Source organism: Somniosus microcephalus, unplaced genomic scaffold (assembly GCF_052327205.1).
Source record: "Somniosus microcephalus isolate GS21.2 unplaced genomic scaffold, FLI_Smic_1.0 unresolved_chr6, whole genome shotgun sequence".
Taxonomy (NCBI): domain Eukaryota; kingdom Metazoa; phylum Chordata; class Chondrichthyes; order Squaliformes; family Somniosidae; genus Somniosus; species Somniosus microcephalus.
The window spans coordinates 27,956,956-27,971,040 of record NW_028225184.1 but is presented as its reverse complement, the minus strand read 5'-3'; positions in this window follow the sequence as shown (position 1 = coordinate 27,971,040).

Genomic DNA, 14,085 nt, shown 5'->3' with positions numbered 1-14,085 from the left:
TCTTTAATTAACTTATTTATAGTCTGTGCATCTGTTTCTAATACATTTGCTATATCCTGAAGGTATACAATAAATATCTGGTCCTCCTTGAACTCTTATTCTGCTCTTGTAAGATGGCTTTAATGTGGGAACCCATTCCCGGACCTTCTGACCTATGGTAGCCAGATCAATGGTGTTAACAACCGATATGACAGTGTTAAAGACTGTCGCTGCATCACTAACTAAATACCTCTGAAGTCGCCATATGCACCTGCTTTTCTGTCAGTATCTTTCTCTGCTATGAACTAGCTGCGCCCCTAGCTAAGCTGTTCCAGTACACCTACAACACTGGCATCTACCCGGCAATGTGGAAAATTGCCCAAGTATGTCCTGTCTACAAAAGCAGGACAAATCCGACCCGGCCAATTACCGTCCCATTAGTCTACTCTCAATCATCAGCAAAGTGATGGAAGGTGTCATCGACAGTGCTATCAAGCGGCACTTACTCAGCAATAACCTGCTAACTGACGCCCAGTTTGGGTTGCGCTAGGGCCACTCAGCTACTGACCTCATTACTGCCTTGGCCCAAAATGGACAAAAGAGCTGAACTCAAGAGGTGAGGTGAGAGTGACTGCCCTTGACATCAAGGCAGCAGTTGGTCGTGTGCGGCATCAAGGAGCCCTAGAAAAACTGAAGTCAATGGGAATCAAGGGGAAAACTCTCCATTGGTTGGAATCATACCTTGCACAAAGGAAGTTGGCTGTGGTTGTTGGAGGTCATTCATCTCAATCACATGACATCACTGCAGGAGTTCCTCAGGGCAGTGTTCTAGGCCCAACCATCTTCAGCTGTTTCATCAATTACCTTTCCCCCATCGTACGGTCAGATGTGGGGATGTTCGCTAAGATTGCTCACTGTTCAGCTCCATTCGAGACTCGTCAGATACTGACGCAGTCCGTGTCCATATGCAGCAAGACCTGGACAACATTCAGACTTGGGCTGACAAGTGGCAAGTAACAGTCGCACCGCACAAGTGCCAGGCAATGACCATCTCCAACAAGCGAGACTCTAACAATCTTCCCTTGACATTCAATGGCATTACTATCGCTGAATCATCCACTATCAACATCCTGGGGGTTACCATTGATCAGATACTGAACTGGACCAGCCATATAAATACTTTGGCTACAAGAGCAAGCCAGAGGCTGGGAATTCTGCGGCGAGTGTCTCACCTCCTGACTCCACAAAGCCTTTCCACCATCTACAAGGCACAAGTCAGGAGTCTGATGGAATACTCTCCACTTGCCTCGATGAGTGCAGCTCCAACAACACTCAAGAAGCTCGACACCATTCAGGATAAAGCAGCCCGCTTGATTGGCATTCCATCCACCACCTTCAACACTCACTCCCTCCACAACCGGCGCACCGTGGCTGCAGAGTGTACCATCTACAAGATGCACTGCAGCAACTCACCAAATCTACTTCAACAGCACCTTCCAAACCCGCGAACTCCACCACTTAGAAGGACAAGGGCAGCAGACGCATGGGAACATCGCCACCTACAAGTTCCCCTCAAAGCCACACACCATCCTGACTTGGACCTGTATCGCCGTTCCTTCACTGTCGCTGGGCCAAATTCCTGGAACTCCCTTCCTAACAGCATTGTGGGTGTACCTACACCATATGGACTGCAGCAGTTCAAGAAGGCGGCACACCACCATCTTCTCAAGGGCAATTAGGGATGGGCACTAAATGGAGGCCTAGCCAGCCAGCGACGCCCACATCCCATCAATGAATACAACATTTTTTTTTTAAACGCGCCTTGTTTCAATATCTGTGTTAGAAGATGCTGGTAAATCTGTTGAGTTTGTGGTGAACACCAAGCAGGCGGGGTGGTGTTGGCCAAGTTCAGCCCCACTGACACTAATTCATGATGCATGTTATCATTAAATATATCCCCAGTACGGGTGAACATTAGCCCACTAGCAGGTCCCTCCGTTATGAGGGGAGTGCAGGTCACTGGGGAGGATGGTGTCACAGAAAACACTGGGGCAGGGGTGTAGGTGGGGCACCCCAGTAGCAGTCAATCACAGGTGGTATCCCCGGCTCCTCGTATTGTTCTGTAATTCCGAAAGTTTGACATCTCTCTATGGTGGGCGTACATAAGGGGTGCCAGCGCCTGGCATTATTCTGGCAGCATATCCTGTCCTTCCTTCGCTTTTACCGATACATACCCGCTTGTCTGTTTTGTGTGCACCAGTGGTCATCTCACAGAAAAAGGGGGCTCCCGGCCGGTCGATGCAGAACCTCAGCGCCATGGTAGGTGTTTGTTCGCCGAACAGTAACCATATCATTCCCAAGATAAGCCAGCCCATCGTTATCCTTTACCAGCACTAGGCATAAAGTGTCCAGTTCCTTTACCCGTCTTGGCACTAGCTTGTGGTAACTAGAAGACTCTATCTCTCTCCCCCTCTGACCCTCTGTCTCCGGCCCCCTTTCAGTCTGTCCTGCTATTAGCCATGAGCACAAGGCTGGAGCAGGATTAAGGCTACGCATATATGGCATTGATATGGAGGCGGTGGCCTTGTGAAAGTGGTTCAATGTAAGTTACCTGACCTAACGTAATTTGGTGATGGTTAGCAGCCGTCGGACGGGAATGTGTGAAGACCGTTTGCACTGTCCCCTTTCGGAGGTAGGAGGGCCTATAAAAGGGGATGGATATCCCCTCGGGAAGGTCCTCCAGTCCCGACACCAGCTGTTCCCAAAGAGCAGCTGTGTCTCGGAACCGATCTATCTCCTCTGTGCGGGGAAGGGTAAATAAAAGATTCTGAGTTCTGTTGAGATGTAGAAAGAGGGATCCGGTAGTCCTACCACAAAAGGGAAATAATCGGAACACTAGAGTCAAGGAATGAGTTCCGAGGAAGGTTAGTGTAATATAGTAGGGAGAGTTCGCAGGATCTCTGGTTAAGTCGAAAAACTGGACCGTTGAAAGGTCGACATCCCCAGAAGTGGTGGCACTAATGAGGTCGGGCCTGCACATCTGTAAGAAAGAGACAGGTAAAATAGCGACCCGAAGAATCGACTTAGTCCTTCGAAATCCAGTCCTGATCAAATATAGGGAGAAAAGACACCTTATTATTGCCTTTTAATTATAGGGTCCCCAAGAGATGTGGAAATATCTTCCCCGGGCTCCATCACCGGCTTGTTTTGGCTCCAGTGTCTCTAACTTACATCCAATTTTTCCTGTAGGCAAACGGAGGTTCCTGTACTTAGGAGGATCTGGAAGGGCCCATCCAACCGTGGCTCAAAGGTACCTCGAACCCAAGGCGGAGCTTCTCAATTCCCCTTTGTCTTTTGGCATCATATGCCTCCTGTAAGTGTTGAACCCGAAAGTGGTTGGCCTGATTGGCCACACGGATCAGGTATTGATATGTCAGGAGAGTTGTCTGGAATTGGGCAGTGTCCCCAGTACCCTGAGAGGGTGCATCTTGGGGTAATACCATAGCTCGTCCAGTCATTAGTTGGAAAAGGGTTAAGCCAGGGCGTTTGGATGGTGGGGCTCGTATGCCCCAAAGAATGGTGGGGAGAACAGCGTGCCACCCCTTTCCGGTCTGTATAATGGCCTTAGTCACAGACTGTTTTATAGTACGGCTCATCCGTTCCACCATTCCTGAGGATTGCAGATGGTAAGGGATGTGGAACCGTTGTCGAACCCCCAGGAGGGGTAAAGCCTTTTTCATGGCCTTGCCGGTGAAGTGTGTTCCCTGGTTGGAATCTATCTGGTAAGGCACCCCCCATCGGGGAATGACTTCCATCGCTAGGATTTTCGTAGCTGCTACGGCTGTATTCCTCCTAGAGGGGAAGGCCTCGAGCCAACGGGTAAGAATGTCGATGCCGCTGTGGGGTAAGGGGCACGCCCGGTGGTCCAGTGTCCCCTGGGCCGCCAGGCATGCCCCATACAAACACAGATGTCACAACCGAATGCCGTTTGGAGGCAAGGTAGATATAGGCAACCATACGCGTGGATCTCTCTGGCCATGCTGGGCCACCTCCAGGTGTCAGCGAAAATGAAATATAACTTATGCCCTCCCAAATGCGCAGGCTCGTGATAAGATTGTATCAGGGCACGTCGAAGTGACGTAGGAAACATGTACTTTGTCTCGTGATGCCAAAAGCCACTTGGGTCTTTGTACGCTCCATCATGAACCCAAAAATGTATATTCTCTGGGGACTCGGAAAGTTACGCGGTTAGGAGCGGATCGTTCGGTAAATCGTCGGCCAGGGAAGCCTCTTCATTTTGTACTGCTTCCTTAGGACTAACGGCCATCACAGGGAGAGCCAACGCGGCCCATCGGGTGGTGAAATTGGCGTGTCGGTTACCCTGGATTTCTGGGTTCTACCCTGCCTGGTGGGCGCGAAACATGACTACCACCCCCAGCGTGGGGCCATCCGTTGCCCGAAGGAGTTCGGCGATCGCGGAAGTGTGTTTAATAGTGTTGCCTAAAGTTGTCAAGTATCCCCGCCGCTGCCACAGGCGGGAGTAGTTGTGGACGATGGAGTAGGCATACTGGCTCTCTGTATAGATATTGGCGGTGGTGCATTCTGCCAATTGAAGGGCTCTAGTGAGGGCAGTGATTTCCGCCAACTGGGCTCCTCCCATGCCCAGGGCCCCTTGGGTGAGGGTCTGTCCTGTAGGACCTCCTACTGCTCATCCAGTGACCCATCGGTCCTCGTGTTAATAACTAGACCCAGCCACGTACATCTCTAGCCAGGCCTCAGCTATGGGTTCGGTTAAGACGGGTCCCTGACTATCGCGATGTAAGACAGTGGTGCAGTCATGGGGGGTCCCTTCCTCGAATAGGAACGATGCTGGATTCACTCCAGGGTCGGTTACCACCTCGATCCACAAACCCCTACCCAATAAATAAGCCTCCCATCTCGCACACCTCTGGTTGGAAATAGTTATCAGGCTAGGTGCAAGAGGTTTCACGAGGCTGTGGCGGATATGAAGGATTACCTTCCTGGGACCGACCATGGACTCTATTGCTTCTACCGCCCAGGCTGCACAATCAGTGGCCGCCAGGCACGGGGCCTGTCCTGTCATGGAGGATGGTACTGGGCACGAGTAATAATCTACCGGTCGCATTCGATCGTTCCGGGATTGTCCCACTACCGCTCTATACGCCCAATTCCCCACCCAATTCCACAGGTGGAATGGTTTCGCTGTGTCTGGGAGACCCAGGGCAGGTGCGTTGGCCAAAGTGATTTGGACCATCTCAAAGGTTTCAACTGCCTCTGATGTCCAATTCAGCCTTGCCTCTCCCGGGGGCCCTCCCTTTAGGAGGTCGTTTAGAGGGCTTGCCAATTTGGTGAAGTCAGATACATAGGTACGGCAAAAGTTAAACAATCCCATCACACTTCGCAGGCCAGAGGCAGTGACGGGTCGATGCATCTGCAAGAGCGCTTGTACACTTTCGAGGGTCAGGGTCCTCCCCTCTGGGGAGTTGATCTGACCAAGGTAGGTAACCCGAGGAACCCAATTTGAGATTTGATCGGATTTAGTTTGAAAACCCCTAGAGCGAAAGTCTCCAGGACACACGTCAGGGCGTCCAGATGAGCTGAGGGAGAGGGACTACCAATGAGAATGTCACCAACAGCTTGAAGACGGGCAGAATCTTGCATTCGGGTAACTGCCAAAGCTGATTGGCGAACCTTCTCCAGGCTCTCGTGAAAAATAATATGGGCATTGTGAAATCACTGAGGCAACCGGGTCCAAGTATATTGGATGGATCGGACAGTGAAAGCGAAGGGCTCTTGGGAACCGGGATCCAAAGGACATGCCTAAATCCATTTTGGATGTCCAGTGCCGTGAATATGGATAGGGCTGGGTGGAGGCCGTTTAAAATAGTGGCGGAATTCGCCACTAAGGCATGGAGCATGGCAGTGACCCGATTCAGAGCTGTATAATTAATGGTCATTCTCCAGGATTCATCTGGTTTCTGCACTGGCCACACCAGAGAGTTGGTATGGGAGTGGGTCTTCGTTACTATACAGGTTGATAATAAGTCTACTACTACAGACTCAACGGCTCATTCGGCTTCTGATCAGAGCGGGTGTTGTTGGTGGGCTTCGTGGTAGGGACCGTGGACTCTAACTGGGTCCATCTCCGCTCTACCACATCTAATTTGTGACTGGCCCATGTGAGAGAGTAAGTCTCACAAACTCACCCCCATGGTCCTTTCTCCGTCCATGTGAGAGGGTAAGTCTCACAAACTCTACCCATGGTCCTTCCTCCACCCATGTGAGAGGGTAAGTCTCACAAACTCACCCCCATGGTCCTTCCTCCGTCCATGTGAGAGGGTAAGTCTCATAAAATCTCCCCCATGGTTCTTCCAGCCCCCATGTGAGAGGGACAGTCTCACAAACTCTCCTCCATGGTCATTCCTCCGCCCATGTGAGAGGGTAAGCCTCACAAATTCTCCCCTATGTTCCTTCCTCCACCCATGTGAGAGGGTAAGTCTCATAAAATCTCCGCCGTGGTTCTTCCTGCCCCCATGTAGAGGGACAGTCTCACAAACTCTCCTCCATGGTCCTTCCTCCGCCCATGAGAGAGGGAAAGGCTCACAAACTCTCACCCATTGTCCTTCCTCCACCCATGTGAGAGGGTAAGTCTCACAAACTCTGCCCCATGGACCTTCTTCCGCCGATGTGAGAGGCTAAGTCTCACAAACTCTCCCCATGGTCCAGCCTCCGCCCATGAGAGAGGGTATGTCTCACAAACACACCCATGGTCCTTCCTCTGCCCATGTGTGAGGGTAAGCCTCACAAACTCTCCCCATGGTCCTTCCTCCGCCCATGTGAGAGGCTAAGCCTCACAAACGCTCCCCCATGGTCGTCCCCCGACCATGTGAGAGGGTAAATCACGCAAACTCTACCGCATGGTCCTTCCTCCGCCCAAGTGAGAGGACAAGTCTCACAATCTCTCATCCTTGATACTTCCTCCGCCCATTTGAGAGAGTAATCTCACAAATTCTCCCCATGGTCCTATCTCTGCCCATGTGAGAGGTAAACTCTCGCAAACTCTCCCACATGCTCCTTCCTCCGCCCATGTGAGAGGGTAAGCCTCACAATTTCTCCCCATGGTCCGGCCTCTGCCCATGAGAGATGGCATGTCTCAAAAACACACCCATGGTCCTTCCTCCACCCAGGTGAGAGGGTAAGCATCACAAACTCTCCCCCATGGTCCTTCCTCCGCCCATGTGAGAGGGTATGTCGCACAAAATCTCATCCATGGTTCTTCCTCCGCCCATGTGAGAGGGTAAGTCTCGCAAACTGTCCCCCGTGGTCCTTCCTCCGCCCACGTGAGAGGGTAAGTCTCACAAACACTCCTCCATGGTCCTTCCTCCGCCCATGTGAGAGGGTAAGTCTCACAAACTCTCCCACATTGTTCTTCCTCCGCCCATGTGAGAGGGTAATTCTCACAAACTCACCCCCATAGTCCTTCTTCCGTCCATGTGAGAGGGTAAGTCTCACAAACTCACCCCCATGGTCCTTCCTCCATCCATGTGAGAGGGTAAGTCTCATAAAATCTCCCCCATGGTTCTTCCTGCCCCCATGTGAGAGGGACAGTCTCACAAACTCTCCTCCATGGTCATTCCTCCGCCCATGTGAGAGGGTAAGCCTCACAAATTCTCCCCTATGTTCCTTCCTCCACCCATGTGAGAGGGTAAGTCTCATAAAATCTCCGCCGTGGTTCTTCCTGCCCCCATGTAGAGGGACAGTCTCACAAACTCTCCTCCATGGTCCTTCCTCCGCCCATGAGAGAGGGAAAGGCTCACAAACTCTCACCCATTGTCCTTCCTCCACCCATGTGAGAGGGTAAGTCTCACAAACTCTGCCCCATGGACCTTCTTCCGCCGATGTGAGAGGCTAAGTCTCACAAACTCTCCCCATGGTCCAGCCTCCGCCCATGAGAGAGGGTATGTCTCACAAACACACCCATGGTCCTTCCTCTGCCCATGTGTGAGGGTAAGCCTCACAAACTCTCCCCATGGTCCTTCCTCCGCCCATGTGAGAGGCTAAGCCTCACAAACGTTCCCCCATGGTCGTCCCCCGACCATGTGAGAGGGTAAATCACGCAAACTCTACCGCATGGTCCTTCCTCCGCCCAAGTGAGAGGACAAGTCTCACAATCTCTCATCCTTGATACTTCCTCCGCCCATTTGAGAGAGTAATCTCACAAATTCTCCCCATGGTCCTATCTCTGCCCATGTGAGAGGTAAACTCTCGCAAACTCTCCCACATGCACCTTCCTCCGCCCAAGTGAGAGGGTAAGCCTCACAATTTCTCCCCATGGTCCGGCCTCTGCCCATGAGAGATGGCATGTCTCAAAAACACACCCATGGTCCTTCCTCCACCCAGGTGAGAGGGTAAGCATCACAAACTCTCCCCCATGGTCCTTCCTCCGCCCATGTGAGAGGGTATGTCGCACAAAATCTCATCCATGGTTCTTCCTCCGCCCATGTGAGAGGGTAAGTCTCGCAAACTGTCCCCCGTGGTCCTTCCTCCGCCCACGTGAGAGGGTAAGTCTCACAAACACTCCTCCATGGTCCTTCCTCCGCCCATGTGAGAGGGTAAGTCTCACAAACTCTCCCACATTGTTCTTCCTCCGCCCATGTGAGAGGGTAATTCTCACAAACTCACCCCCATGGTCCTTCTTCCGTCCATGTGAGAGGGTAAGTCTCACAAACTCTTCCCCATGGGCCTTCCTCCATCCATGTGAGAGGGTAAGTCTCACAAACTCTACCCCATGGTCCTTCCTCTGCCCATGTGAGAGGGTAACTAGCACAAGCTCTCCCCCATGGTCATTCCTCTCCCCAATGGTCCTTCCTCCGCCCATTTGAGAGGGTGAGTCTCACAAACTCTCCTTCATGTTCCTTCTTCTGTCCATGTGAGAGGGTAGGTCTCACAAACTCTTCCCCATGGTCCTTCCTCCGTCCATTTGAGAGGGTACGTCTCTCAAACTCTCCCCCATGGTCCTTCCTCCACCCATGTGAGAGGGTAAGTCTCACAAACTCTCCCCCATGGTCCTTCCTCTGACAATGTGAGAGGGTAAGCATCTCAAACTCTCCCCCATGGTCCTTCCTCCGCCCATGTGAGAGGGTAAGTCCAACAAATTCTCCCCCATGGTCAGTCCTCCGTCCATGTGAGAGGGTAAGTCTCACAAACACTCCCCCATGGTCATTCCTCTGCCCATGTGAGAGGGTAAGTCTCACAAACTCTCCCGCATGGACCTTCCTCCGCCGATGTGAGAGGGTAAGTCTCACAAACTCTCCCCCATGGTCCTTCCACCGCCCATGTGAGAGAGAAGGTCTCACAAATTCTCCCCCACGGTCCTTCCTCCGCCCATGTGAGAGGGTAAGTCTCACAAACTCTCCCCCATGGTCCTTCCTCCGCCCATGTGAGAGTGAAGGTCTCACAAACTCTCCCCCACGGTCCTTCCTCCGCCCATGTGAGAGGGTAAGTCTCACAAACTCTCCCCCATGGTCCTTCCTCCACCCATGTGAGAGGGTCTCACAAACTCTCCCCATGGTCCTTCCTCCGCCCATGTGAGAGGGTAAGTCTCATAAACTCTCCCCCATGGTCCTTCCTCTGCCCATCTATGAGGGCAGGCCTCACAAATTCTCCCGCATGGTCATTCCTCCGCCCAAGTGAGAGGGTAAGTCTCTCAATCTCTCCTCCATTGTCCGTCCTCCACACATGTGAGAGGGAAAGTTACACAAACTCTGCCCCTTGGACCTTCCTCAGCCCATGCGAGAGGGCAAGTCACACAAACTCTCCCCCATGGTCCTTCCTCCGCCACGTGAGAGGATAAGTCTCACAAACTCTCCCCCATGGTCCGTCCTCCGCCCATGAGAGAGGGTAAATCTCACAAACTCTCCCCCATGGTCCTTCCTTCGCCTATGTGAGAGGGTACGGCTCGCAAACTCTCCCCCATGGTCCTCCCTCCGCCCATGTGAGAGGTTAAGTCTCACAAACTCTCCCCCATGGTCCTTCCTCCGCCCATGTGAGAGGGTAAGTCTCACAAACTCTCCCCCATGGTCCTTCCTCCGCCCATGTGAGAAGGTAAGTCTCACAAACTCTCCCTCATGGTCCTTCCTCAGAACATGTGAGAGGGTAAGTCTCACAAACTCTCCCCCATTGGTCCTTCAACTGCCCATGTGAGAGGGTAAGTCCCACAAACTCTCCCCCATGTTCCTTCCACCGCCCATGTGAGAGGGTAAGTCTCAGAAACTCTCCGCCATGGTTCTTTCTCAACCCATGTGAGAGGATAAGTCTCAAAAAATCTCCACAATGGTCCTTTCCCGCCCATGTGAGAGGGTGATTCTCAAAAATTTCGCCAAATGTCCTTCCTCCGCCCATGTGAGAGGGCAGGCCTCACAAACTCTCCCCCATGGTCCTTCCTCCGCCCAGGTGAGAAGTTAATCTCACAAACTCTCCCCCATGGTCATTCCTCCGCCCATGTGAGAGGGTAAGCCTCACAAACTCTCCCCCATGGTCCTTCCTCCGCCCATGTGAGACGGTAAGTCTCACAAACTCTCCCCATGGTCCTTCCTCCGCCCATGTGAGAGGGTAAGTCTCACAAACTCTCCCCCATGGTCCTTCCTCCGCCCATGTGAGAGGGTAAGTCTCACAAACTCTCCCCCATGGTCCGTCCTCCGCCCATGTGAAAGGGTATGTCTCACAATCTCTCCCCCATGGTCCTTCCTCTGCCCATGTGAGAGGGTATGTCTCACAAACTCTACCCCATGGTCCTTCCTCTCCCCAATTGAAAGGGTACGTCTCACAAACTCTCCCCCATGATCCTTCCTCCGCCCATGTGAGAGGGTAAGTCTCACAAACTCTCCCCCATGGTCCTTCCTTCCCCCATGTGAGAGGGTAAGTCTCACAAACTCTCCCCCATGGTCCTTCCTCTGCCCATGTGAGAGGGTAAGTCCCACAAACTCTCCCCCATGTTCCTTCCACCGCCCATGTGAGAGGGTAAGTCTCACAAACTCTCCCCCATGGTCCTTCCTCCGTCCATGTGAGAGGGTAAGTCTCACAAAATCTCCCCCATGGTCCTTCCTCCGCCGATGTGAGAGGGTAAGTCTGACAAACTCTCCCTCATGTTCCTTCCTCAGCCCATGTGAGAGGGTAAGTCTCACAAATTCTACCCCATGGTCTTCCTCCGCCCATGTGAGTGGGCAAGTCTCACAAACTCTCCCCCATGGTCCTTCCTCCGCCCATGTGAGAAGGTAAGTCTCACAAACTATCCCTCATGGTCCTTCCTCACACCATGTGAGAGGGTAAGTCTCACAAACACTCCCCCATTGGTCCTTCAACTGCCCATGTGAGAGGGTAAGTCCCACAAACTCTCCCCCATGTTCCTTCCACCGCCCATGTGAGAGGGTAAGTCTCAGAAACTCTCCGCCATGGTTCTTCCTCAACCCATGTGAGAGGATAAGTCTCAAAAAATCTCCACAATGGTCCTTTCTCCACCCATGTGAGAGGGTGATTCTCAAAAATCTCGCCAAATGTCCTTCCTCCGCCCATGTGTGAGGGTAGGCCTCACAAACTCTCCCCCATGGTCCTTCCTCCGCCCAGGTGAGAAGGTAATCTCACAAACTCTCCCCCATGGTCATTCCTCCGCCCATGTGAGAGGGTAAGCCTCACAAACTCTCCCCCATGGTCCTTCCTCCGCCCATGTGAGAGAGTAAGCCTCATAAACTCTCCCCCATGGTCCTTCCTCCGCCCAGGTGAGAGGGTAAGTCCCACAAACTCTCCCCCATGGTCCTTCCTCCACCCATGTGAGAGGGTAAATCACACAAACTCTCCCCCATGGTCCTTCCTCGCCCCATGTGAGAGGGTAAGTCTCACAAACTCTCCCCCATGGTCCTTCCTCCACCCAAGTGAGAGGGTAAGTCTCACAAACTCTCCCCCATGGTCCGTCCTCCACCCATGTGAGAGGGTAAGTCTCACAAACACTCCCCCATAGTCCTTCCTCCGTCCATGTGAGAGGGTAATCTCACAAACTCTCCCTCATGGTCCTTCCTCAGCCCATGTGAGAGTGTAAGTCTCACAAACTCTCCCCCATGGTCCTTCCTCCGCCCATGTGAGAGGGTACGTCTCACAAACTCTCCCCCATTTCCTTCCTCCGCCGATGTGAGTGGGTAAGTCTCACAAACTCTCCCTCATGGTCCTTCCTCAGCCCATGTGAGAGGGTAAGTCTCACAAACACTCCCCCATTGGTCATTCCCCCGCCCATGTGAGAAGGTAAGTCCCACAAACTCTCCCCCATGGTCCTCCTCCGCCCATGTGAGAGGGTAAGTCCCACAAACTCTCCCCCATGGTCCTTCCTCCGCATAAGTGAGAGAGTATTTCTCACAAATTCTCCACGATTGTCCTTCCTCCGCCCATGTGAGAGGGTGATTCTCACAAAATCTCGCCAAATGTCCTTCCACTGCCCATGAGAGAGGGTAAGTCTCACAAAGTCTCCCCCATGGTCGTTCCTCCGCCCAGGAGAGAAGGTAATCTCACAAACTCTCCCCCATGGTCATTCCTCCGCCCATGTGAGAGGGTAAGCCTCACAAAATCTCCCCCATGGGCCTTCCTCCGCCCATGTGAGAGAGTAAGCCTCACAAAATCTCCCTCATGGTCCTTCCTCCGCCCATGTGAGAGGGTAAGTCTCACAAACTTTCCCCCATGGTCCTTCCTCCGCCCATGTGAGAGGGTAAGTCTAACAAACTCTCCCCCATGGTCCTTCCTCCGCCGATGTGAGAGGGTAAGTCTGACAAACTCTCCCTCATGTTCCTTCCTCAGCCCATGTGAGAGGGTAAGTCTCACAAACACTCCCCCATGGTCCTTCCTCCACACATGTGAGAGGGTAAGCCTCACAAACTCTCCCCATGGTCCTTCCTCTGCGCATGTGAGAGGGTAAGTCTCACAAACTCTCCCCCATGGTTCTTCCTCCGCCCATGTGAGAGGGTAAGTCTCCACAACTCTCCCCCATGGTCCTTCCACCGCCCATGTGAGAGGGTAAGCCTCACAAACTCTCCCCCATGGTCCTCCCTCCGCCCATGTGAGAGGGTAATTCTCACAAACTCTCCCCCATGGCCCTTCCTCCGTCCGTGTGAGAGGGTAAGTCTCACACACTCTACCCCATGGTCCTTCTTCCGCCAATGTGAGAGGGTAAGTCTCACAAATTCCCCCCATGGTCCTTCCTCCGCCCATGTGAGAGGGTAAATCTCACAAACTCTCCCCCATGGTCCTTCCTCCGCCCATGAGAGAGGGTAAGTCTCACACACTCTCCCCCATGGTCCTTCCTCTGCCCATGTGAGAGGGTATGTCTCACAAAAACTCCCCCATGGTCCTTCCTCCACCCATGTGAGAGGGTAAGCCTCACGAACTCTCCCCCATGATCCTTTCTCCGCCCATGTGAGAAGTAAGTCCCGCAAACTCTGCCCCATGCTCCTTCCTCCGCCCACGTGAGAAGGTAATCTCAGAAACATTTCCCCATGGTCCTTCCTCCGCCGATTAGAGAGGGTATGTCTCACAAACTCACCCATGGCCCATCCTCCGTCCATGTGAGTGGGTAAGCCTCACAATCTCTCCCCATAGTCCTTCCTCTGCCCATGTGAGAGGGTCAGTCTCACAAACTCTCCACCATGGTCCTTCCTCTGCCCATGTGAGAGGGTAAGTCTCACACACTCGCCCCCATGGTCCTTCCTCTGCCCATGTGAGAGGGTAAGTCTCACAAACTCTCCCCCATGGTGCTTCCTCCGCCCATGTGAGAGGGAAAGTCTCACAAACACTCCCCCATGGTCCACCCTCCGCCCATGTGAGAGGGTAAGCCTCACAAACTCTCCCCCATGGTCCTTCCTCCACCCATGTGAGAGGGTAAGCCTCACAAACTCTCCTCCTTGGTCCTTCCTCCTCCCATGTGAGAGGGTAAGTCTCACAAACTCTCCCCATGGTCCTTCCTCTGCCCATGTGAGAGGGTGAGTCTCACAAACACTCCCCCATGATCCTTCCTCCGCCCATGTGAGAGCGTAAGTCTCACAAATTCTC